The sequence below is a fragment of the Episyrphus balteatus genome, chromosome 2, assembly GCF_945859705.1.
Source record: "Episyrphus balteatus chromosome 2, idEpiBalt1.1, whole genome shotgun sequence".
Classification (NCBI taxonomy): Eukaryota; Metazoa; Arthropoda; class Insecta; order Diptera; family Syrphidae; genus Episyrphus; species Episyrphus balteatus.
Window position 1 is genome coordinate 85,407,264 of NC_079135.1, and position 25,310 is coordinate 85,432,573.

The 25,310-nt window shown below is 29.5% G+C and overlaps 1 protein-coding gene across 16 annotated transcripts in view; it reads right to left on the reverse strand.

Moving 5' to 3' along the window:
- The window catches only part of LOC129909882 (disintegrin and metalloproteinase domain-containing protein 9), a 480,905-nt gene that overhangs the window by 347,543 nt on the left and 108,052 nt on the right, over positions 1 to 25,310 (reverse strand). The window lies entirely within an intron of this gene.

A 25,310-nucleotide genomic window follows, 5' to 3' on the forward strand; every position in this document is an offset into this window, starting at 1 on the left:
CAAGATATTACGGATAAAATGATTTTGAATCAAAAATAAAGAAGAATTTTTTGAAAACTTATTTTTGAGACTTTAAGCCTAGTAGGTACATATATGTACTTGTGAAGCAAGTCGTGAAGTGAATTCATACAATTTTTGTTTGTTTTCAATTTTCAAATCAATTTTTTTCGAAAAGTATAAAAGGAGAGTAGATTCACGACGTGAAGCAAAACTCTCCAATTTTTTTTTTTTCAATACGAAAGTTCACATTAACGTTCACGGGTGACCAATTTTTCGATTTTTTCTGCCCTGTTCGATTTCACTAGTCAAAAAGTTTTTTTTTTATAGAAATCAAAGTATATTTTTCTAATGGTTTATTGTGCGCTGAGCTCGAATCTGAAGTCATAAAAATTCTATCACATCACGTTTTTGACATATTACCATGCCAAAAATCAGACAAATAGTGTTTGGGACGTTCAAAATTCAATATCTCAAAAACTTTGTACGTTAGAGCTATTCTAGTGCTTGATTCAAATTAAAAAGGTCAATGACCATTAAAAAAAGTATAATTTATAATATAATATGGAAAATTATTTCTCGCCAATATTACTGTCATTTACGGAAAAATCAATCTAAAAAATCATTTTTTTTGTTTTTTTCAATTTTTCTCAATATTTTCTAAAACAAAAGTATAATTTGTCCACACAATTTTTAAAAAACGGTTTTGAGCTAAATAATTGCATTCCAAACTTTTCAAAAATCAAAAATTTTCTCGGTAAATTTTTTAATTGAAAAATAAGCTATTTTTTCAAATTAATTTCGACAAAAGTCCAAGAAATTATTTTTTGCTCAAAAACATTTTAATAGATAGAAAACATAACAAAGTAATTTTTAACCAAGTTTGGTTAAAATCCAAATATTTTTGTAAAAGATAAAAATAAAAAATAAAAAAATCGTGTTTTTGCATTTTTTCAATATTTTTGAGGTTATAGAAAAACATTGTTTGAGTAAAAGTTTTAGACATTTATACCTACCTACAACTTTTGCATTTGACTTTTTTCGATAGGTCGTCTTATTTTGACAGAAATCGTAAAAAAATTTGACACGCATGACACCCACCCCACTTTTTCGCCCACCCACCCCTTTTCCCCCAATTTTTTTGTGGGCAATTTTTGTTCCCCTTTCATATACCATTTATCCTAAATTTTCCCACCACCCTTATGCTGCTAATAATTTTTTTCAACTTTTGCCTTCTGAAAACCGGATTGGCACTAGTCTATATCTGAAAAAAAAAAAAACAAAATAAAAATTGTACCAAATATTCCTTCTTACGTGACCTTTTTAGTAAAATGAATTATTCTAGGGTTTGTGGGCTATAGGTCTTTTCTTGAATAAAGTTCTTACTTCAATCAGTCGACGTTTCGGGTATGGATATACCCTTCTTCAGGAATAATAAAAAGTTTTTAATATTAGTCCTCAAGAAGGGTATATCCATACCCGAAACGTCGACTGATTGAAGTAAGAACTTTATTCAAGAAAAGACCTATAGCCCACAAACCCTAGTATAAAAATTGTACCTATGCGTTTTTTTTACAATTTTTGAAAGCGGCTATTTTTGGCTCCAAGATTACCTCTAAAATATTCTGGCAACGATTAGAATTAGAAATTGGTATTCCTCAAGTGTTGATTCTGTATAAATATTCTTCGGAAAATTTATTAGTTCTGATTTAACGCTTTGGCATAAAATTATTTTTTCTAAAATCAAAATCGTTAGAGCCGTTTTTTTTTACAAATTTTTTACAAATATTTTTTTTCGAAATACCAAAATTTCAAAAAAAATTCAATGTCCTGTTTTCGAACACTTGATTTTTCAAAAGTTAAACTTATTTTTTTTTTAATCCAAAAAATTTTTTTTTTTTTCAAAACTTTTTTTCTGATTTATATTCGAAATATATAAAAGCTTTTTTATAACAAATTTCGTTGAAATTGAATTAGTAGTTTTGCAGAAACTTTAGCAGATACCGCCTGTAAGGATTTTAGGAAAAAAAAAAATAATTGCTTTCATTGAAAGACCTTGTCTAAAAACTAACATTTGAAATTTTTTAAAAAAATCGTTGGAGCCATTTATTTTATGTCAATCGGTCCATCCGTTTAGGCTGTAGCTCCTTACACACACAGATAGTAATGCCATGTCTGATTGTTTCCTCAATTTTTTTTTTTTACGAATGCATAACTTATCGCAATTAAAAATAGTAAATCGCGCTTTCTCTTCAATGAATATGGTGATTTATATGTTGTATGTTTAAGGTCTCCCCAAACCAAGTTCACATCAGTTTTTTTCTGTTCAAAAGTTTTCGTATTTATCCAAAGCTAAAATTTTCGTGGAATCAGAAAATCAATCCAAAGGCATTACTTTAGGTATAACTTAGTTTTTTGTTTATTTGCGTATTAAAGATTAGTTTCCCCAAAGTGAATTTCTTAGTATTCTTATGATTCCTAATAATTCTCTGTTTTTTTTTTTGCTTTAGAGCCAATTTTTCAATCTTCTAATAAAAGGTCAGTTAACTGTTCGACGAATAAAGTTATCAGGCTCATAAACAATCAGATAAAAACATTGAATTTTTCAATCAAGAATAATTTATTCTACAGAATAACAAAAAAAAAAAATTGTCAAATTCAAAAATATTTAAAATTAAACGTCATTTTTATTCATGATTGTTTCTGTTTTCTTGTGTTCCACTGTATTTTTTTCAAAATTCTTTCAAAACAGCTTTGACAACTGACATAATATTTTTGTTGAGTTTATTGCTTAGAATAATTTTTATTGGTCTCTGAAAGAAGCAGATAGTTTTATTCTAAGGAATAAGCTATATCTGCTTGTTGAAAAATTGATTTTTTTCTCTATCCTTAGGAATAAGTACTAAATGACTGTTTAACTGACTATTGAAAAATTGGCCCTTAGTGACGTAAAATCAAGCTTTACCTACTTTTTCTTCGAATTCGAATAAACATTAAGGCTTTCTGTGTTTACTGATTCTAAAGTTACCCTGAAGCTTCATAATCAAAGAGAATTTTTGGGTCGATTTATTTAAGGTTTCAAACCATTTTTATTTGTTTTTTTTTTTTTTTTTTTTTCTTAGTCGAGTGGACAGCGGCTAACATACCCTACACTCCATTTTGAAGCATTGTTCTACTTTTCATAAAATCTTTTTTTTTTCTATCTTTAGTTTACATCAGGCATGAGTGGATATAGCATGAAATGTCTTCAATATAACTATAGTTAGGAAAATATATATATCATTTATGTTTGTCGAAATAACTGTTATGAAAAAGAAAATTCTAGTTTTAAGTTTCAAGACAGGAAGACATAATGTTGAGTCATCATAATGGGATTTCCATTCAATTTCAGGTCGGGATTTGTGCAAAATGTCAACTAGGTGTTTTTTTTTTGTTTTTTTATTTTTATTTTTTTGATATTCTAGACAAGGCAGATAGACAAACACAAATAGACTTATTGTCTCGGTGTTGGTCGGTGAGATAATGGCTAAGATGAAGACTTTTGTACTTACCTAACCAACACACATATGAATACAAAACATTATATAGTTTTTGGTTTCCTTTTTGATGACAAAAACCTCACACACTCATATGAGATATATCTACCTACATTTTGGTTGTCTCCAAATGTCCTGCAAAACGAGATGCTTGCTATGGTTCTATATTTTCTTTTTGTAAATCTTAGAGAGAGCATCTTTCTTCTTAACTTTTGTAATTTTCGTTTGTCAATTCGAAGGACAGAGGGCAAGTTCGTGTTTTATTTTTTTTTTTTTGTTTAAATTGTGTGGCAATCGGGGAGAATGTCCAATATGCAATTTCACTAAGGACGACAATTGGGTAAATATTTGACAATGTCAAATAAAAGAAAAAAAATAATACATTCTAGTTTTTTTTTGTCATCTTCAAGAAGACTCTATAGATTTTTTGTTGTTGTTGTTATTGTTGTGATGTAACAAGGTTGTCGTGGTACTTCCTACACAATATCTCAATTTTCACATTTTATTTTTTTTTGTTGTATTTGTTTGATGGATCAAATTTTGTTTTTTTTTTTTATTTTTTTGTGTTTATACTTATACATTTTTAGAAGCCAAATAAAAAAACATAGATATACATAAAGCGGACATTGTGTTGTATTGAATAATAGAAATGTTGCCTTTTTTTTGTAAAAAAGGCCGAAGGCATTAAGTTCATTTATAAGCTGGGTTGATTTCAATTATAGCGAGTGATGGAATTTAATCAATATTTTATGCCATATTGGGAGAGATATTAAAATATTATTTATTGAAAATGAAATTTATTATTAAATTAAATTTAATTAATGAAATATACATTGAAAGGAAAATATTTGCTTTTATTTACTAAAGGATTTAAGAAAAATCTACAATTTTGGTCTATTGAAATAGTAAAATGTTGAAATTTAAAAGAAATTCTGAGAAATTCGACTGACAAAATTTAAATTTATACACAAAGTAAGTAGATCCTTTTTGTCGGCTAAATAGTTTTTGGAGGATGGAGGGGGCTAAGAATATACTATGTATTTTAAAATATAGCGCAGTAAGAGGATAAGAAGCGAGCTATTGAATTAACATACATATGTTTTAATATTGATTTATGTAAGGGTGTTGTCTAAGTATTCGACTTAATTCAGCTAAATGCTCATCAGTTAGATACATTCGTATCCTTTTTAGCACGCAAAATTTTTAAGGAGCTTGTAACAGAATTTACTCCCTCTTCGAAAAAAAAAAACCTTTTCGCCCAAAATTATGAATTTTGGAAAGTCTCTTTATTCTTGTTTACTATCCCAAATGCAATGTTGTTACGGAATTTCATTAGGGTGACCCATCCATTTTTTTTTTGTTTATTTTTTAGATATAAAGAAAACGCCCTTTAATAACATGATATTCTTATGGACACTTAAGATTATTACCTACTTCCAATCTCAAAAGCAATATAAATGCTGAATTTCAATAGGATACGATTTTTATTATACTAAGTTCTAGCAATAAAACCACTTTTCCTCTACACCTAAAAAAACACCCTTTCACATAAACAAAATTTAGATATAGGTAACTACATACTTATTTTGTTCGTAATTCCCATGTCAGAACCAAATTTTTAATAATTTATATGTAAGTATCAATGATCCTGAACTTTCCAGACAATTTGTCTGCTGAGGTTTGGACAAATGCAATTTTGTTAGTTTTTTTTATCTGTCCTTAAAAAAAGTTATAGCCACTTTTATAATTTTTTGCGTTTTTTTTTTGGCCATAACTTTTTAATTAAGATAAATGAAAAAAAAAAAACTAAAAAATATCGCCCCTAGATTTTTATAAAACAAAGCGATTGCCATTTATTTAATTAAAATCAGTCCATTATTACAGTGGTGACGAAAGTCCAAACATTTTTAAATTAATTTTTTTGGTGTTTTTTTGCGTTTTTTTGGTCATAACTTTTTTGTTACGACAAATAAAAAAAAAAAAAGAAATATCGCCCCTAGATGTTGATTAATCGAAGCGATTGCTATTTATTTTTTGAAAATGGGAAAGTCCAAAATTATTTAAATACATTTTTGGTGTTTTTTGCGTTTTTTTGGTCATAACTTTTTTATTAAGATAAATGAAAAAAAAAAAAAAAAACTAAAAAATATCGCCCCTAGATTTTTATAAAACAAAGCGATTGCCATTTATTTAATTAAAATCAGTCCATTATTACAGTGGTGACGAAAGTCCAAAATTTTTTAAATTAATTTTTTGGTGTTTTTTGCGTTTTTTGGCCATAACTTTTTTGTTAAGACAAATAAAAAAAAAACTAAAAAATATCACCCCTAGATTTTGATTAATCGGAGCAATTGAAATTTATTTTTTGAAAATGGGTCCGTTATTACAGTGGTGACGAAAGTCCAAAAATTTTTAATTTAATTTTTTGGTGTTTTTTGCGTTTTTTTGGCCATAATTTTTTTTGTTAAGACAAATAAAAAAAAAATTAAAAAAATTGATTTTGATTTAACGAAGGGATTGGCGTTTAATTTTTCAAAATCAAACGAGTTTTGCGACTTTGGTGGCTGTCCAAACCTCAGCCGACAAATTGTCTGCCAAGTTCAGGATCATAAGTATCGTTGATTTTATAGGACTTATCGCGGAGTTTCCTTCTTTCCCAAAATAAAAAATACCCTTTCACCCAAAATATTTTTGTTGACTGGTTGGTTTCTGTTGTAAATGAAATATTTTGACCAATTTTCACTTAAAAAAAAAAAAAAATCCAAAATTGTACTACTAAAGCCTGCAAAAGAAAAATGTTTGCCAAATTTCATGATTTTTTAATTCCTATTTTACCAAATTTTATTAATATATTTGTAGTTTTATAAAATAAGAAGGATTTCAAAATGCCAAACAAAAGTCTAAATAATTTAATCTACGAACGCGTTGACGACTTAAATTGACCTCCAAGCAAACTTGATCAACTGAAAACTGTAATGAATAAAACAGTCGGAGAACATTTTACAACGAAAACACAATTATTGCAAAGAACTGTCACTTGTTTCTAATATATTTCTTTCTTAAAAAAAAAAAAATATGTTAATATCAGAACACGATTTGTTAAAAAGTATGATTTAAATCGATTTTAATTCGTCACCATTTGAACAATATGTTTGACAATAGTTGTTTCCATACCACTGTACATCAATGCATACCAAAATAATAATAATATCCATAAGATATTTTCAATTTTAATTAATGGATGCTCTAGTTTTGCAATATTTCTTTTGCATTGCTTAACAAATAAAATACCGATTTATACTCAATTGACTCAGCTTACTGCCGATTTTATTTGCACATTTTTTTCATTTTTTTTTTTTTTATTTTTTTTTGTCAACCCATGCAAACCGCAGATTGCAAATCAATAATACCGCCCTACTACATAACCCGCGCCGCTGTCGTCGTTGTCGTTCTCTTCATCATCCTCATCTTCATCGACCACCCAGCACAATGTTCCAACCTCAATATCAAAATGAAAACATCCATCATCATCCCCAGATAGGTGCCCCGGTCCCCAGCACCAGCCCCAGCCTCAACCTTACATTACAACATCACAAGCAATGCTCAAGCTTTGGCCCAGTAGTCGGGCTATGGGAGTTTTTGAATTTATAAGCATCGATCTTATGACACACTGAGTGCCAGCACATTATTACAATTCTCGAGAGCTGTTTGGAGTTCCTTTCATTCCGCGTGCAGCAGCACATAGTTATACGACCCTAATAATAACAATCTCCATTTCCATCGATAAAATGTATCCGGATCCGGAGGATAAAAGGCATTGCCAACAACAACTACTGTGTATTATAGTAGAGGTATATGATGGTTGTGTGTTTTCCAATGGTAGCACCTTTTTTATGCGTTTGGGGTTGAGTAAGTGATGATGGTGAGTAGGTGGGATGATGTGATGGTGGGTTTTGGAAAATGTTCCTTATAGGTATAGTCGTAGTCGGTAGTATAGTACCGAATACCGATATCATCCCAGCCAGCACTCATAAACGCTATGTTTACATTTTCAAAACATGTTCAGCTGAGATCCCATGGATTTACCATAGGCAGCAGGGTTTACCCATCGACTTTGCGTATCCGGTGCGCACTTAAACATTTAACAACAACTGGCGGGTTGGCGAGTACCTTCTAGTGGGCGTGACAATTGGTGGGTGTATGAAGTTTTTTTTTTTTTGTTATTCAGTTTTTTTTTTGCTTCTTTACTTTACCAATGTGTTTATAGTGCAGAGGCGTAAAAGGATAAAGAAGGTTTTATTTTTGAGCTTGTAAAGATGTATAGATGTGTGTGTGTGTCCATATGGGAATGATCACGATTTGCATACAAAAGTGTATTTACCACTTTAGTTTTAAATGTGCAAATATTTAATTTCTAAAGTATCTGGATATTTTTTTTTTTTTTGTATTGGTTTTTTTTTTCTTTCTTTTACATTGAAGATTTCTATTTTTTTTTTTTTTTTTTTTGAGAACTGAGCTTGATATTTTTTTTTTTTTTAATACATTAGTAGATATCGATTTGAGTATAGAAATGGAAATCTAGAAATCGGTAGTTTTCTGAAATGGAATGAAAATATACAAACCCCCCACCACCCGCCGCACTTTATGCTCTTTATTTAATTTTTGTAATCAGACTAATGGAAGCTGTAACATAATTATATTTTAATAAGGTATTAATGAAGTGGATACTATGGGGGACGAAATGGGTTTCACAAAAGGGCTCAAGTTGATTACTATTGATTCATCTTAGATGGCTACTTGAGGTATTGAAATTGATGTGATGCACATCACAAGGGTTATTTATGTATCTTTGGACGATAACCGAAGAAGATGAGTACTAAATGTACGGGATTCTTCCAATATAATACATTCCATTTGGATTTATATATAGAAAACTTAAGTTTTGAATTATACCTATGTCATAAAATCTTTTTGTGTCATTTTTTAACGGTTCCTTAGCTCAAAATATGAACTTCTGTAAATAAATAATCCCCCAAAAAAATTAGCAAATGAGCAGAATGAATTAATTCCCTAAGTCACTCAATTTTTGAGAGTAAAAAAAAAACATGATCTTAAATTACTTTTTTGCATATTTCTTGCGACTTTATACATAATTGAAAGAATGTTTTTTTGCTTTGGTAGGGTGATATTTAGACCTTTCCACAACCGTTATTAAAAATGAAATTAGTCTATTTTAAGCATTTTAAGCTGATCTGTTACAAAAAAGGTGATAAACACATTTTATTTTTTTTTTTTTTTCTAAAAAACCCATTTTTTAATTTTTTTTTTTTCAAAACTATTTTTGAAGTAAAAAATTATGATCTTTTCAATAAAAATAGTTTCGTAATGATTTTTTCACTTTTTAGCTGTTGTTTTTGCAATTTTTTATTTTGATGATTCAAGTTTTTACATAAAACGATAATGAGGCTTAGCACGAGTACGATAACTTAGGCGACAAGAATTGATAACGGTATTTTGTAGAGGAGTTCAATACAATTATTTTTTACAATAGGAGGGGGGGTCTATCTCCCTTCGTTTAGGCGGGAGGGGCAATTTTCTAAAATATGACGAAAAAAAATTATTAAAAATCAACGGCAACACTTTCAGTTATAATTGATATCTTTCTGAAAAGCCGAAATTGTACACTTAATTATAGTTTTTAATTCAAATTATTTCAATTAATTTTTCTCGAAATAATCAACCTCAAAGTTAAAATTTGGAGAAAAAAGTTTTTAAAAAAACACATTAAATACTATTTTTGCCAAGACTGTCATTTTAAATATGAAATTAATCAATAAAATAATCTGCCTCAATCAATTTCTTATCAAATACTAAAAACCAGATGGTTCATATTTTGAGCTATGGAACCGTTAAAAAATGACACAAAAAGATTTTATGACATAGGTATTTTTCATATATTCTTTTCACATGGATATAATCTGCTATCAATTTAAAAGTGAGTGGCTTTGGAACCGTTTTCGAATAAAGAATGTTTTCGATTGGCAATATGGCCGAAATTTTAGTTGATCACTAAAAACTACTACTAATTTAAATTAGTATTTTATCCGATGGTAACAACAACGCCATAATTTCACTTTCCGAAGTTTTTGAGAAAAACTAAAAACTTAGTTTTGCTAGAAGCACTTAGACCTTACAGCATTTCGTGTACAAATTAAATTGAATTTGTAAAACCGATTTTTTTTCCACACGAAACCTGCCTTGTGGTAATTTGTATTTACTGTATAGGGGTCAAAATCATGGAGGTGGGAAATTTCGATGACCGAAATTAAAAAAAAATCAACTTTGTTTTATGATAAAAATTTCATGTCCAAATGTTCGCTTTAGCCATAACTTGTCGGTTCATGAAAGCACAAAAATGCATATTTTTCAATTTACCACAAAACCTCAAAAATTAGTACAAGAAAAACGTTTCTCGAAATGGTGGTGATCTCTTCAAAATGACTTTAAGGGTCTAGAAATAGTGTCAATGTGAATGGTATATTATTATATTAAAATAGTAGGTCTTAAATAAATCAAATATACCTTTATTTCTTTGGGCAGAGACCGATGCTTTTATGCACGTCCGAAACACCAGTAATTTTTTCTTTTGTTTTTTTGGTAGCTTTTTTGATAAAAAAAAGACCACACTATTTGTTCAGATTTCAAGAGCGTTCCCGGAAATGACGTTGCCGGAAATGAATTTTTGACCTTAAATAATTTTTATTTTTTATTTCACAAAGTAAGACGAAATATTTTTGAGATTCTATCGTTCGATTTTTGATCATATTATCACAAAAAAAAAAAAAATAAATTTTAGTCTAAATATACCCCAAAAGAGTGACGGTGAATTGATGTACGCTACTTAAAAATGAAACTTAAACAAGCTTATAACATACATTTAATATATCTTATATATAAAAATGAGTTCGTTAAGTGTGTGTGGCCGATAAACTCGCGTTTGGCTGGTCCGATTTTGGTAATTTTTTGTTTGTTTGAAAGGTATTAATATGTAGATGGTTTGTATCAAAAAAAAATAATACCTTTTCTCCCACTTTCACATAGCTGTCAATTTGTACGAGTGAAAAAACACTCTTGCTTTTTAAAAAGTTTAACTAAGCTTTATTTGTAAAAAAATATATTTAGACAGGCTTTCAAAATAATTACACTGGTTTACAAGGGTTTTGTTGCCGAAACAAAAATATACTTTTCTGAAGGTTTTCGGTGTGCTGAGCTCGAATCCGAAGTCAAAAACAACCAATCAGCTCCCGTTTTTGAGATATTACCGTTAGAAAATGCAAAAAAACGTTTTTTTGAGTTCTCCGGATATTATTCTTTTGTATAAGAAAAATTGTTTGAGCATATATAGTAACGGTTTCTGTTTTTCATCTTTCGATACCTGTTTAAATCTTTTCAATATCTTTTGTATTGCCCGAGATATCTTAAACTGAAGTCAGTGGGTTTGGCTTCATATATCATAAAGAAGATAATGACGTTATAAAATTTATAAAAATACCAAACAACTGAGGATATCTCGGGCAAAAAAAAGATATGGGAAAGATTTAAACAGATTTAAAAAGGTGGCAAATAGTTCTTATAAAAACCGTTACTAAATATGCTTAAACAATTTTCCATATATAAAAGAATAAGGTCCGAAGTGCTGTATTTTCTAACGGTAATATTTCAGAAACGGAAGCTGATTAATTTTTTTTGACTTCGGATTCGAATTCAGCACACCGAAAACCTTTAGAAAAATATATTTTTGTTTCGGCAACAAAAAAAAAGTTTAATTTTGTTAACCAGTGTTATTATTGTTTATAGTCTGTCTGGCGCATTTGTTTTGTCTTCGCCACATCATATTGTTCTCAGTAATATAATCACATCTAATCCTCCAAATCCACTCGAACTTTAGCATAATTTCCGTGATTAGGATTAGATACACCGAATGCGCCGTGTGACATTAAATCCACATTTGGATTACAAAAATAAAAAAATGTATATGCGAATAAAGCATTGGCACAATTAGGATTGGTTGCTCCAAATCGTGAAGAGCAAGATGTTCTTGATCAAGAAATACTACGAGGAAGGCAATTGGTTTGCACAAATATTCTTAATTCAACGCAATTGTTGAATTAAGAATATTTGTGCAAACCAATTCCCGAAGTATGACACTATTATGCAAGGTGTCATCAGTCAGAGTTGTGGTTTGTATTTCTTAGATGCACCCGATGGTACGGGAAAAACATTTTTGATATCATTACTTTTAGCATAAATAAATAAATAAATATTCACGCCCGGATAATTACCAGACCGGTCCAATACTTAATTTTTTTGTACCGAGGAATAACGTGACATGCTTAACTTTAGTGGCAAGGATCGCATTTTGCATAAACATAGAAGCTCTGATCGTCTGGATAGTACGTAATTTTCTAAGATTTGGAGTAGTTTTATTTTTTTTCGTATAAGACCAGGCAAGTACGTTAATCAAATAAAAAAACATCCTCTGATCATTATTGGCTGTGCTGCTATTTCAGGAAAAGGATGAGGTTCTTTTTATATTGTGGAAAACGCCAGACCAAAACAAAAGGAGCTTGGGAACGTTTTGATTCTACGATTTCAGAATAGGCTCGAGACTCGAAGCATCTATATCTATGCAAGACTGGGTCCTTTCTATAAAGTTAAGAATGTCACGTTATTCCTCGATATACAAATTCAAGTATTGGACCGGTCTGATAATTCTCCCGGCATGAGTTCCATAGGAAATGTCTTTTGGAGCTTATCCCTTATTAGACCAGTGCCAATCCGGTTTTCAGAGGGCAAAAGTTGAACAAATTATTAGCAGCATAAGGGTGGTGGGAAAATTTAGGATAAATGGTATATGAAAGGGGAAAAATAAATTGCCCACAAAAAAATTGGGGGAAAGGGGGTGGGTGGGCGAAAAAGTGGGGTGGGTGTCAAAAATCATGGTTTTTTACAATTTCTGTCAAAACTAGACGTCCTAGCGAAAAAAGTCAAAAGCAAAAGTTGTAGGTAGTATAAATGTCTACAACTTTTACTCAAACAATTTTTTTCTATAACCTCAAAAATATTGGAAAAAATGCAAAAATACGATTTTTTGATTTTTTATTTTTATCTTTTACAAAAATGGTTAGATTTTAACAAAACTTGGTTAAAAACTACTTTGTTATGTTTTCTATCTATTAAAAATATTTTTTGAGCAAAAAGTGAATTTTTGGATTTTTGACGAATTTAATTTGAAAAAATAGCCTGTTTTTCAATCAAAAAAGTTACCGAAAAAATTTTTGATTTTTGAAAAGTTTGAAATGAAAATATTTAGATTAAAACCTATTATTTAAGATTGTGTGGAAAAACTATACTTTTGTTTTAGAAAATATTGAGAAAAATTGAAAAAAACAAAAAAAACGATTTTTAAGATCGATTTTTCCGGTAATGACAGTAATATTGGCGAGAAACAATTTTCCATAGAAACCAATCTATACTTTTCTAATGGCCTTTGACCTTCTTAATTTGAATCTAGTATTAGAATAGCTCTAACGTGAAAAGTTTTTGAGATATTGAATTTTGAACGTCCAAAACACTATTTTTGTGATGTTTTGCATGGTAATATCTCAAAAACTTGATGTGATAGAATTTTTCTGACTTCGGATTCGAGCTCAGCGCACAAAAAACCATTAGAAAAATATACCTTGATTTCTATAAAAAAAATTTTTTGACTAGTGAATTCGAACAGGGAAGAAAAAATCGAATGCCTTGTTCGAATTCACTAAACAAAAAGTTTTTTTTATAGAAATCAAAGTATATTTTTCTAATGTTTTTTTGTGCGCTGAGCTCGAATCCGAAGTCAGAAAAATTCTATCACACTACGTTTTCGACATATAACCATGTCAAAACATCACAAAAATAATGTTTTGGACGTTCAAAATTCAATATCTCAAAAACTTTGCACGTTTGAACTATTCTAATGCTAGATTCAAGTTAAAAAGGTCAAAGGCCATTAGAAAAGTATAGTTTGGTTTCTATGAAAAATTGTTTCTCGCCAATATTACTGTCATTACCGGAAAAATCGATCTTAAAAATCGTTTTTTTGTTTTTTTCAATTTTTCTCAATATTTTCTAAAACAAAAGTATAGTTTTTCCACACAATCTTAAATAATAGGTTTTAATCTAAATATTTTCATTTCAAACTTTTCAAAAATCAAAAATTTTTTCGGTAACTTTTTTTATTGAAAAACAGGCTATTTTTTCAAATTAAATTCGTCAAAAATCCAAAAATTCACTTTTTGCTCAAAAAATATTTTTAATAGATAGAAAACATAACAAAGTAGTTTTTAACCAAGTTTTGTTAAAATCTAACCATTTTTGTAAAAGATAAAAATAAAAAATCAAAAAATCGTATTTTTGCATTTTTTCCAATATTTTTGAGGTTATAGAAAAAAATTGTTTGAGTAAAAGTTGTAGACATTTATACTACCTACAACTTTTGCTTTTGACTTTTTTCGCTAGGACGTCTAGTTTTGACAGAAATTGTAAAAAACCATGATTTTTGACACCCACCCCACTTTTTCGCCCACCCACCCCCTTTCCCCCAATTTTTTTGTGGGCAATTTATTTTTCCCCTTTCATATACCATTTATCCTAAATTTTCCCACCACCCATATGCTGCTAATAATTTTTTTATTTTCAAAAATTATTGGCACTGGTCTATATGTACGTTATTTTGTATCAAAAAGTATGAATTCTTTGACTTTTTTTTAAGGCAATCCATATCTACATGATAAGGGCAGGTAAATGGGATAAAAAAAATTAAAGACATTTCGACAAAAACTTTAAAAATTCAGCAGCATGAACCAAAAAATTGTATTTTTGTCGCTTGGGCCTAATAATATGGCAAGGCTTTTTGATACATTATAGTCCTGGTATATCCAATGAATTCAAAAACTCCGTTTGGTAATTTGATACATTGCTTTCATTTGTGATAAGGTCAACCGATTTGTAGGCAAAACATTGTGCATTTATATAGTTTAAAATTGTTGCATTGATTTCAGAAACATTTTTATTTGTACCAGCCATTATTGAACGTTGACTCAGCCAAGTATGATTTTTGTAATTTGTCTTTATACTTGGAAATACATTTTGAACCAATTCATTTTTTGAATTTACATTGAAAAAATTGTTTTGAAGTGTAATTCGGTCTTCCGAATCAAGTGCCGCTATTCCATCAACAATGTCCAATAACTGCATAAATTACAATAAATTGGTTAATGTTCATTACAATAAACCCGTTTTTTTTCGGTTTATATGTATTTTCAAACAGGTTCTATTTTTTTAAAAAGTACACTCAGCGAAGCGGGTGGGGATTAGCTAGTTTATCTATAAAAATAGGTGTGAATGATAAATCTATATAATATCAACTTCAAAATCTGCTTTCAGCACCATCTGTACGTTGGATGAATAAAATATTGATACTTTAAAATATGTTGGTATTATGCGTCATTTTTCTTGGGACAATTTTTATTAATCTATTATATATATTAAAGTTTGGTTTTGTGTACGTTCGCTAACCGGCCACACAGACTGACTCATTTTCTTAATTTTTTTTTAAATCAAAGAGGCATAAGAGGAGAAGGTTTAAGACAAAAAAAATTCAAGATTTTATAGGGTAAAAAGGGGTAACACTACATTGAAAAAGAGGCTATTTTCTAAACGGTAGGTCGTTAAGAGTTGACTTTTTTTTTAAATGATAGAAAAATTTATTCAATAGTTAAAAAAGGTATTGAAAAAATTCAAAAAAATTTCAAAACCAAGTTGTGAGGGTTTTTTTGCAGTCATAGACCTTCGACAAAAGACTAATTAGAGGTACGCAAAATTTTGCACAGAAATTTGAGTTACACCATAAGAAAGATATTTAAAAAAAAAATTAGGGTCTAAAACGGATTTTTTTCGTAGGCCCTGTATTTTGAAATAAAAATTTTTGAAAAACAACCTAGTTTTTAGGGACATTTTTGAGTAGTCTTTTATTTTTTTGGAATTTTTAAAAGTCTGCAAAAAATCTCAAATTTATAGGAAATATAGGTTTTAATCATGCGCATGCATGTATACAAACTTTTGAATTTTTAAATCGATTTTTGACCGAATAACGGGAAAAACAATTTTTTTTGTCCCAAGTTTCTTGGCCGTTTTTAACAGTTTTTTATTTTTATCTTTTTTTCTTCAATAGATAAATGAATGAAATTTACAGTGTAGATAGATAATGGGCAAGACTATATTTGTACATAGTTTCAATTAATTTTGTAATGACAAATTTGAAATAACGGTAAAATAAAACTCTATTTTTCAACACGTTACATCTTCTGATCTGGAGCTTACAAAAATTTATCTTTATTGAGCATCCTGATAATATTACCTTTCATTTGATATATCACACATAACGCTACATTCACTACAAGCTTCACAATGGTAAATTAAAAAACTTAAAAAACGTTTTTAACATAGGCCACTTTTTTTTTAAATTTTAAAAGTGAATATGTTTAAATTAATTGGACGAACTTTTCAAGTTTTGATTTCCTTTTTGTATTGGGAATTATGACAAATTACAAAGTCGAAAATAGATATAAATACATGAAATGGCGGGACGAAGTCCGCCGGGTCAGCTAGTACATATATAAAAAATAAAAAATCTTAAATTTTTTAAGAGATGTACCAATTTAAAAGGAGTAGGGTAAGCGAGGGCACATTTGACTTTGTGTTTTTTGGTATGATTGTGCCCTTAATAAACAAAGAAAGAAGCCTAATTTGATTTAAAGAAGTTTTGTGAAATTTCGCAGTCTTCCATTAACTTTTGCATTTGCCGGAATACCACGTGTTTTGGTGTTTTCTGTATTTCTGATCTAATTTTTGACCACCGGTATGTAAGCGATTTCTGAACCTAATAAAAAAAATTTTTTAATTGGTGAAACAATATTTTGATAGCACTATGCTTAAGGTTAAGTAAATTAAAACCAACTTTGTAAAAAAATAGTATTAGTTATTGAAAAAAAAAAAAGAAAAACAGTTATGAGGCTCCTTCGGGGCACCTTTGACTTTTGCAATGTGATCACAGTTTTACGTTGATTTTGGGGAGTTATATCTTAAATAAATTATTTAAAACATAAATCAACATCGATTAATTTTGATTAAGATTTAAATGGAGGGATTTTTTGATATATTTTATGGGTTTTTGTTTTTTTTTTTCCTTCTTTTTTAGCAAATGAATTTTTTAATTTATTTTTTCGTTATATTGTTTAGTAGATTGTTTAAAACCAAAAAATTCTTTTTTCTAAATAAACAATAGACGAGCAAGATAGTTTAAAGAATATAATGCACACGATGTGGGGTTTAATTCACCATTGTCAAATGTTCCCGGTTCCGGGGCACTTTTGACAAAATGACTTTTTTTAGAAAACATTATTTTTTTTATTGTTGAAATGTTGTAAAATAAAAATAATTACTGTTCGTATAATCTTGAATAGTTAATAAATCATATACAAAACAAAACAAAATGTCAAATGTACCCCCTTCTCCCCTATTGTGTATAAGTAGTTTAAAAAAAAAGAAATACCTACTCAAAAATAATTAACTTTTATGTGATTTTAAGCCATTTGATTTTCAGTTTTTGAGTTATGTACATGGGAACGCTATTTTTGGGTATATTAGATGCAATAAAAATGAAATTCAAACTTTTCTAACCGAAAAAAAATATATTCTTAGATGCGTGCCTACTATTTTAATTGGTAAATGAGAAAAAAACTTTAAATAAATGTTATTTTGATTAACAAAAATGCCTGCGACATCAAATGTTCCACCTCCATGATTTTTACCCATAGGCAAGTACAAATTACCACTATTTAATTTTTGTTAGTACTTACGTTACTTTTTTTCAAATTTTTGAAATGTACCTACCTATTTTCTTTCGAAGAAAATTGAGATAAATAATGATTAAGTATTAAATGTTATATATGTCCAGAAACCAACTTCATGCTTTATACCAAACCGAAAAATCCATTATAAAAAAAAGGTTAATTCGTACGTACCTAGTAGAAATTTGAAACAAAAAGTTTTCCTCTTCTTTTTTTTTCTGTATAAATGTAACTTCTAAGAGATATATAAAATCCATCATTCACTTAGGGTAAAAGCGGGTGAGATGGCATACCTTTTTTGTTTTTGGTATATTTTTCAAAGTAAACCACATTTCATATTTCTAACAACGCAAAAATGTTCTTTATTCAATATCCAACGTATAATTATGTTTTACAGAATTTTATATTTTTAGTTTATATTTTTAAATTAATAAAGAAAAAAAGCTTAAAAAAAACCATCTCCCCCTCTAGGGTGGGTGAGATGGCATACCCTGGTAGGTGAGATGGTGCATGAGTTTGTTTTAGGTTTCTATTGCCACATTCATTGCACAAATAGTTAACCGATATGCAGGAGTGAAGCACCAATGCATGCCATATAATAGATTGCAACTAGTCGTCGTTTTTATAAAAATGTTGGAGTAAAAAGTTGGTTTTCCTTCAAATTTGAAGCTATTTAGTTTTTACTTGTTTTTTAAGTTAAAAAAATGTTTTATATGTCAACGAAGCAATAAATACAAATTATGTCAATGCAAACGTTTAAAAAGTTCACATACACTACCTCATTCTAAATTGTGGGTTTTAATGAAAATTTGAACTTAGCTGAATTACGAGTACTGAAAAAAAATATTTTGAGGGTGATATGGCTCATGCTAACACTATACTCAAGTAAAAAATTTTAGTACGGGATGCGCCATTTCACCCGCAAAAAACTGCGCCATTTCACCTTTTTTCACATAATTCCTATTCGTAAGCACACATAAAAAGCAGATAGAGCTAGAGCTCATATTTCACTTGCAATTCATAGCTTATACTCTCTTGTATGTATTAGTGTATCAAGGGCATTTAAGATCCCAACCACTCAAAAAAAAATCTGAACAAAAAAAAGAGCAAAGAAAAAAAATTCGAAAAAAATCATCACATGATTTGCTTTGAAATTTTTTTAAATTTTTGTATCACTGTCAAAGAAACGAATACTAGCTACTTCGATTTAAAATATTTAAAGAAAGCTAAAAATATTTTTCATACATTTTTAGAGCGATAAATGTACAAGATATTTAAAGTGCGCCATCTCTCCCGCCGCGCCATCTCACCCGCTTTTACCCTAATGCAAGACTTTAAATTTTTTTTTTTTTGCAGAAAAACCATCTTCATCCTCTGGCACGTGTTCATTAAGCAACCTTTAAGTATAATCCCCCATAGAGAAAAACAGAGACGATATCTAGCTAGCTACTTTTACTCAAGTTTAGGTGCTCTTAAATTGGGCTGGGATGTCTGTACCCAATACCAGCACGTGTTGTATATCTACTCAAGTGCCGTCACCCAAATTTCAAATGCCACTTTTGCCGTAAAAACAGAAAGGCAACACGAAAAAAAAAAAAACACAAGAAGCGATTTGTCCTTGGTTCCAAGGATGTTCTAAATTTATAAAGGTATACCCTGTATCTAGTTAAGACTTACTTGAGAAGATGTATATTATATTGTGTAGGTATTCTAATGTATAAAGTATACCCCAACATCATGCATTGTACATTTTATTCTTCTCTATACAACACTCAAGATCGTTGCTTAGAAATACAACATGCAGAAAAAAAGCAAGAAGAAGAAGAGATACATTTCCACGAAACACAATATAATATAAAACAGTGTATACCCCCTATTGTCTTCATCCATTTGATTTTTCTGGGCATTTTCCATGGGAACGCGACACAATAGATAGAAAAGCTACGCGAAGAATTGAAGAATCACTTGACTGGGCATTGTCATTCACGATGACAAAATATACCTTCGGAAAATGCTGCTGGCAAGGAAACACCAAAACTGCTATGTAAATTGCTAAAAAAAAAATGAAAAACAAAAAAAAAAAAAAAAAGATTTGGATATTTTTGTGTTGTGCGGCCAACATTTTTCGTTCTCGCCTTTTTTTTTTAAGGACTTTTTTGTTCTTCTTGTTTTTTTTAATTTTTTTGGTTCATATATATAAAACAAAGCCAAAAGCCTTACTTTTGGGAAAGTGGGTTCTATCCTGAAGATTTTTTATAGTAATTCAAGAAGAATATACATATAAAGAAACACTTATAGGATAGGTAAGATAGCTCTTGGCTATGGAACATGGATAGAAAACACACTGCCTTCTGCAGAACTGTTGTTGGTGCGGGATTTACTTCAAAAACCTTTTCACGTAAGGCCTTCTATAAATCATGCACCTCAAGTAACTCACGTGACTCTTTGCTATAACTACGATGAAGAAAGAATATATCTGTTCTTTCAAAATATACAAAAAAAAAATAGAAAAAAATTGAAATAAAAATGAAAATGGAAGCATTTTAAATTGCTGACGAAGAGCGAGTCAACGTTGTTGGTTGGTTGGTTGGTGTTGCACGACCGCAGATGGAGTTTCTCTTATAAATTTTCTATTTATGTATACATAAGTGTTTTATGTATAAAAAAAAAAACTAGCTTATATAGAAACGTGCTTGAATGCATGTCTTAAAATTTCAAAATTACACCTCATTTTTCCACTGCATTAGGTGGTAAATGCTATAGTGGCGGCGGCGGTAGTGGGTAATTTAATGTGAATCGAAGGCATGTAGTGAATCGAAGATTGATTTATTGCCAAGTTTTTTTTTATTCTATTTTTTTTTTTTTTCTTTTTTTTACTAAAAAAACGTGATCAAGTTTGAGAATGAAATTAAATTCTATAAAAGACTTTTATTTAATATTTGTGTTCAGTCAAAATTGAAATTTGAAATGGCAGTGGCCATTTTTTTTTTTTATTTACTTATAGTCTTTCTAGGAAAATTTTCATCACAATAGTTGAAGAAGACGTTACCAAGTAAAATAAAAAAAACTGATGGTTGTTGCTACTTTAACATTTGAAATCATGGTTTTAATCAAAAAGTTTTCCAAAGACTACCTATGTTGATTGCAGGTAAATCCTCAGCTAAAGTCCTTTTCTATTTTTACGGTTTTTATGAACACAATAAACACTAATAGATTAATTTCAATTTCTGTAAAGAACGTTAATTTTTCAAGGGTTTTTCGATCAAGCTGCACGGTAGTGCCCAGCCAAGTTCTCTAGCAACTTTGGCACTACACCCTTATTTACAGGAAACAACTCAGGCCATTTTCGACCCCCCTCTAACTTCCACACCAAAGATGCCAGAAATTTCAAACTCGCTACATTTGTTGAGCTCGCCGAACCCAAATTCCTCACAAAATTTCAGCTTCTTACGATGAGTACTTTCTCAGATAAAGGACTTCAAAAATCACGAAAACCGTAACTGACTCACTGACTCACTGACTCACTGACAGATCATCAAAATTATGGAGACCTTCCCGCTATCGTAGAAACTTGAAATTGTACATGGTGATAGGACTTGTGGTGTATACAAAGGAAAAAATCGAAAATTTGAGATTTTCAATTCAGGGGGCGTGGTAACCGCCCATTTTCGCTGAATTTTCATCAATTATTATAGAGCACTTTTGACTATCGTAGAATCTTTAAATTTGGTAGAATGGTAGAGCTGGTAGTTTATACAAAGGAAAAAATTTAAAATTTGAGAATTTCAGCCAGGGGGCGTGGCAACCGCCCATTTCCGCTGAATTTTCATCAAATATTATAGAGCACTTGATACCAGTGAACTAATCAATACTGACATCTTCAACCTTCACCGCTTTATTAAAAGCTCCAACTGGTTTAATTAGTGAGGAATTTCCTCACAAAATCATGGTATCACAACGGACCAATAAATGGTCTAAGAGTGTCAGTTGTTTTCCTGACAGCCATTTCTACCTAACCTAACCTAACCTATAGAGCACTTCTGATTATCGTAGAATCTTGAAATTTAGTAGAATGGTAGAGATGGTAGTTTATACAAAGGAAACAAATTAAAGTTTGAGAATTTCAGCCAGGGGGCGTGGCAACCGCCCATTTTCACTGAATTTTCATCAAATATAGAGATTTTCAATTCTACAGCCATACCTTGCAAAAAGTAGTGAAATCACAACAAAAACATTACTGTTAAAAAAAGAGCCAAGTTATCCTATGTTGAAATTATGCTGGCACAAAAAGTATTGAAATATAAAAGTTAAAAGTGTACCAAGTTCTAAAGCTTGGGTTCAAATTCGTATCAATAAAATTTTGATTGTTTACTTGGCAAATTTTTGAAATAACTTTAAAAATCGGTATTTAAAACAAAAATTGTCAAGTAAGCAACCAAAATTTTATTGATACGAATTTGAACCCAAGCTTTAGAACTTGGTACACTTTTAACTTTTATATTTCAATACTTTTTGTGCCAGCATAATTTCAACATAGGATAACTTGGCTCTTTTTTTAACAGTAATGTTTTTGTTGTGATTTGTATTTCATGATTGGCTAGTAAAATAAAAGAAGTATCAGAATAACTTCAGAAAACTATGACTCGTAAACTACATATGAGAAAGCTAGAGATTTCAAACGCTGCACTCGGTGAATGGATATGTACGTGAAAGTGAACACAAAGCTGTTTTGCAGATGTAACCGAGGACAGTTCCTAATAAAATCTGGTGTGCACCAAGGTAGCGTCATAAGCCCTCTTCTATTTATTACAGTGCTTGAATTTCTGCTTTTTTTTATTTCACGATTCACCCTTTTGAATATTTTCAAGATGACAATGATTATAATAAAGAATCTAAGAGCTCATTATTATCTGTCGTTTTGTCGCTCCTTTTTTCTTCTATAGAGAACGGTTTTCTTTGAATAATCATTTTTATCAACAAAATTAAACCGACTTCCATGGATCAAAACTGGGTTTTATGGTTTTTATAATAATAGTTCCTATATCTATAACTAAACGAAATTGAAATGGGACTACATTGCAGCCACCAGCTTTCCAATACAAAAAGAATTATCAAAATTGGTTCACTCAGTCCAAAGTTATGAGGTAACAAACATTAAAAAAAAAAAAACAAACAAAAAAATACAGACCTCCTTCTTTTTGGAAGTCGTTAAAAACAAATTGTGGAAAAATACCCAAATTTGATGGTTTAAGCCCTTAAGGACTAATTGCTGATAGTAAAATCTACCAAAGCATTCAAACTTCATATAAGTCTGAGCCTATGCCAGAGGGGGTTTTAGGCTAAATTGTTTCCAAAATAATGTTTCCTAAATATCAGCAATTTTTTCTAAATCAAATAATTGTTCAATATTGTTTTCAAAACAATAAGCCCGGTCATATTACAGGTAAAATATGCATTTAAAAAAGAAAAAATTGTTACACTCATGAAACTTGACTTAACAATTTGGTTTTGGGATAAGAACCAAGGATACAAAAGTCTACAAAAAAAAAGTTGGGTGGAAGGGTGTTTTTTCGCGGACAAGAGGGAGGGGGTGAAGGTCAAAAATATAGTGAACAAAATTGTTTGTCGTATATTATCATATGATACATGTTTTTAAGGTATTTTTTGATGCTAAATCTAATGACATAAAAATAGAGTCAATACGATTGCTCTAAGGAAAGTTATTGCTGATTAAAAACAAGGGTGCTTGTTTTTTGACCACAACAGGTAAAATATAACTGAAACCCATGTGAAAAACATTTTACACTGATAAAATTCGGGATGAAGGTTGTAGATAAAGCAGCGACAAGGGATTCATAAAATTCTTAAAAATATTTTTGGTGAAAGGGTGTTTTTTTGATGGGTTGAGTTATTTGTGAGAAAGGTATCATAACAGCTGACTTACATTTTATTACCGACTTCCAAAAAGGAGGAGGTATTCAATTCGTCTGTATTTTTTTTTTTTTTTTTTTTTTTTATGTTTGTTACCGCATAACTTTGGACTGAGTGAACCAATTTTGATAATTCTTTTTGTATTGGAAAGCTGGTGGCTGCAGTATGGTCCCATTTCAATTTCGTTAATTTTAAGCCAAAGGAACTATTTTAAAAACCATAAAACCCAGTTTTGATCCATGGAAGTCGGGTTTGTTTTTTGCTAAAAATGATTATTAATTTTAAAAACTTGGTGAAAAAGTTTTGTTTGGTATAAGAATTAAGAATCTATAAATTGTACAAAATTATTTTGAGTGAAAGGGTGGTTTTTTTTCTAAGAAATGATGAAATTCGGAAATATGAGCACAAAAACTGGGAAAAAAATTTTACACCAATGAAAATTGGTAAAAATGTTTGATTTATAACAGAAACCAAGAATCTAAGCAGTCTACATAGAACTTATGTATAAACGTTTAAATGGTCATCAAAACAAAAAAAAAAAAAACTAATCTTGGCTTTTTGGGACCAATTGCAGATTTTACTGTCTCTTCGAAAAAAAACACGCTTCCACCCGCAACTTTTTCTTATAGACTTTTTTTTATCCTTGGTTCTTAACCCAAAAGCAAACTTTTGATTTTAAGTACTATTTTATCTGTACTACAGTAGAAAAATTCGTGCTTCAAAAGGCAAATTAGTTCCAATTTTGTTACATGCAGAGTTGTACAAAACAATTCCCTTGAAATGCCTTCCTTTCAAATTAAAAATAAAATGTAATTGAAAATAATAAGAAATTCCATTAAAAAAAAATTACAAATATATTTTGCATAAAAAAATTTCTTTTATGACAAAATTTTTTATCTGAAATAAAACTTTTTGTTTATTTGCCATAAAAATTGTATTTTGAATACAATTTTTTATTTTCATTTTCATTTTCGTAAATATATATCAATTATTGTGACTGTTGAAATAACTAATATACATTGATAAATATTATAGTCTATCTTTGTTATTGGCTTGAATTAATTAAATAAATAATCTTATAAATACTAAAATAGATATGTATGGGTTTTATATTCCCATAAAACGAACACAAAAAAAAAAAAAAATAATAACCTCAAACTACTCACCAATAAACAGAAAATCAAAATTTATTTTTTCAATCCCCATTATTCCTATTTCTATTAACAGCTCACAAATTTAAATCAAATATATTTATCAACATTTAATTTGATATGAAAAAATTAACTGTCACTTAACAATTTTAATAATTAAATTAACTTTCGCACAATAACTTGCATACAAAAATATTATTTAAAAAAAAAAACTAAAATAATGAAAAATGTCAAAAACATGTGCAGTTGTAGTCTTTCCATTATTATTTATTATGTATTAACTCTTATGTAGGCACTCGTACATATGTACATATATAAAACAAATATACACACCTACCTAATAAATATGATGTTTATGAAAAGTTCATTTAGGAAATTTAATATTAAATTAAATTCAATGGAAAAGTAAATGAAATGTATTTATGCAGTTTAAAACCCATCCAAGTTCGCTTAATTGAAAATTCTATTAAACCACTGTTTTTTTTATTTTTTTATTATTTTTGTTGTGTTTTATTAACCAATCTACTCATGCATACATTGAATTTCCAAAAACCGGAAGTGTCAGTATGTATTATGGTTAAATTCAACATGGTAATTGGTATCAAAGCCTAAAAGTACAAAATATAAATATATATATATCTACCTTCATATTGTAAGTATCTGCAGATGCATTTAAATATTGAAAATTGTGTTTTTAATGACCGCAAATTTCCCTGTTCTTTAATATGTATATAACTATAGGT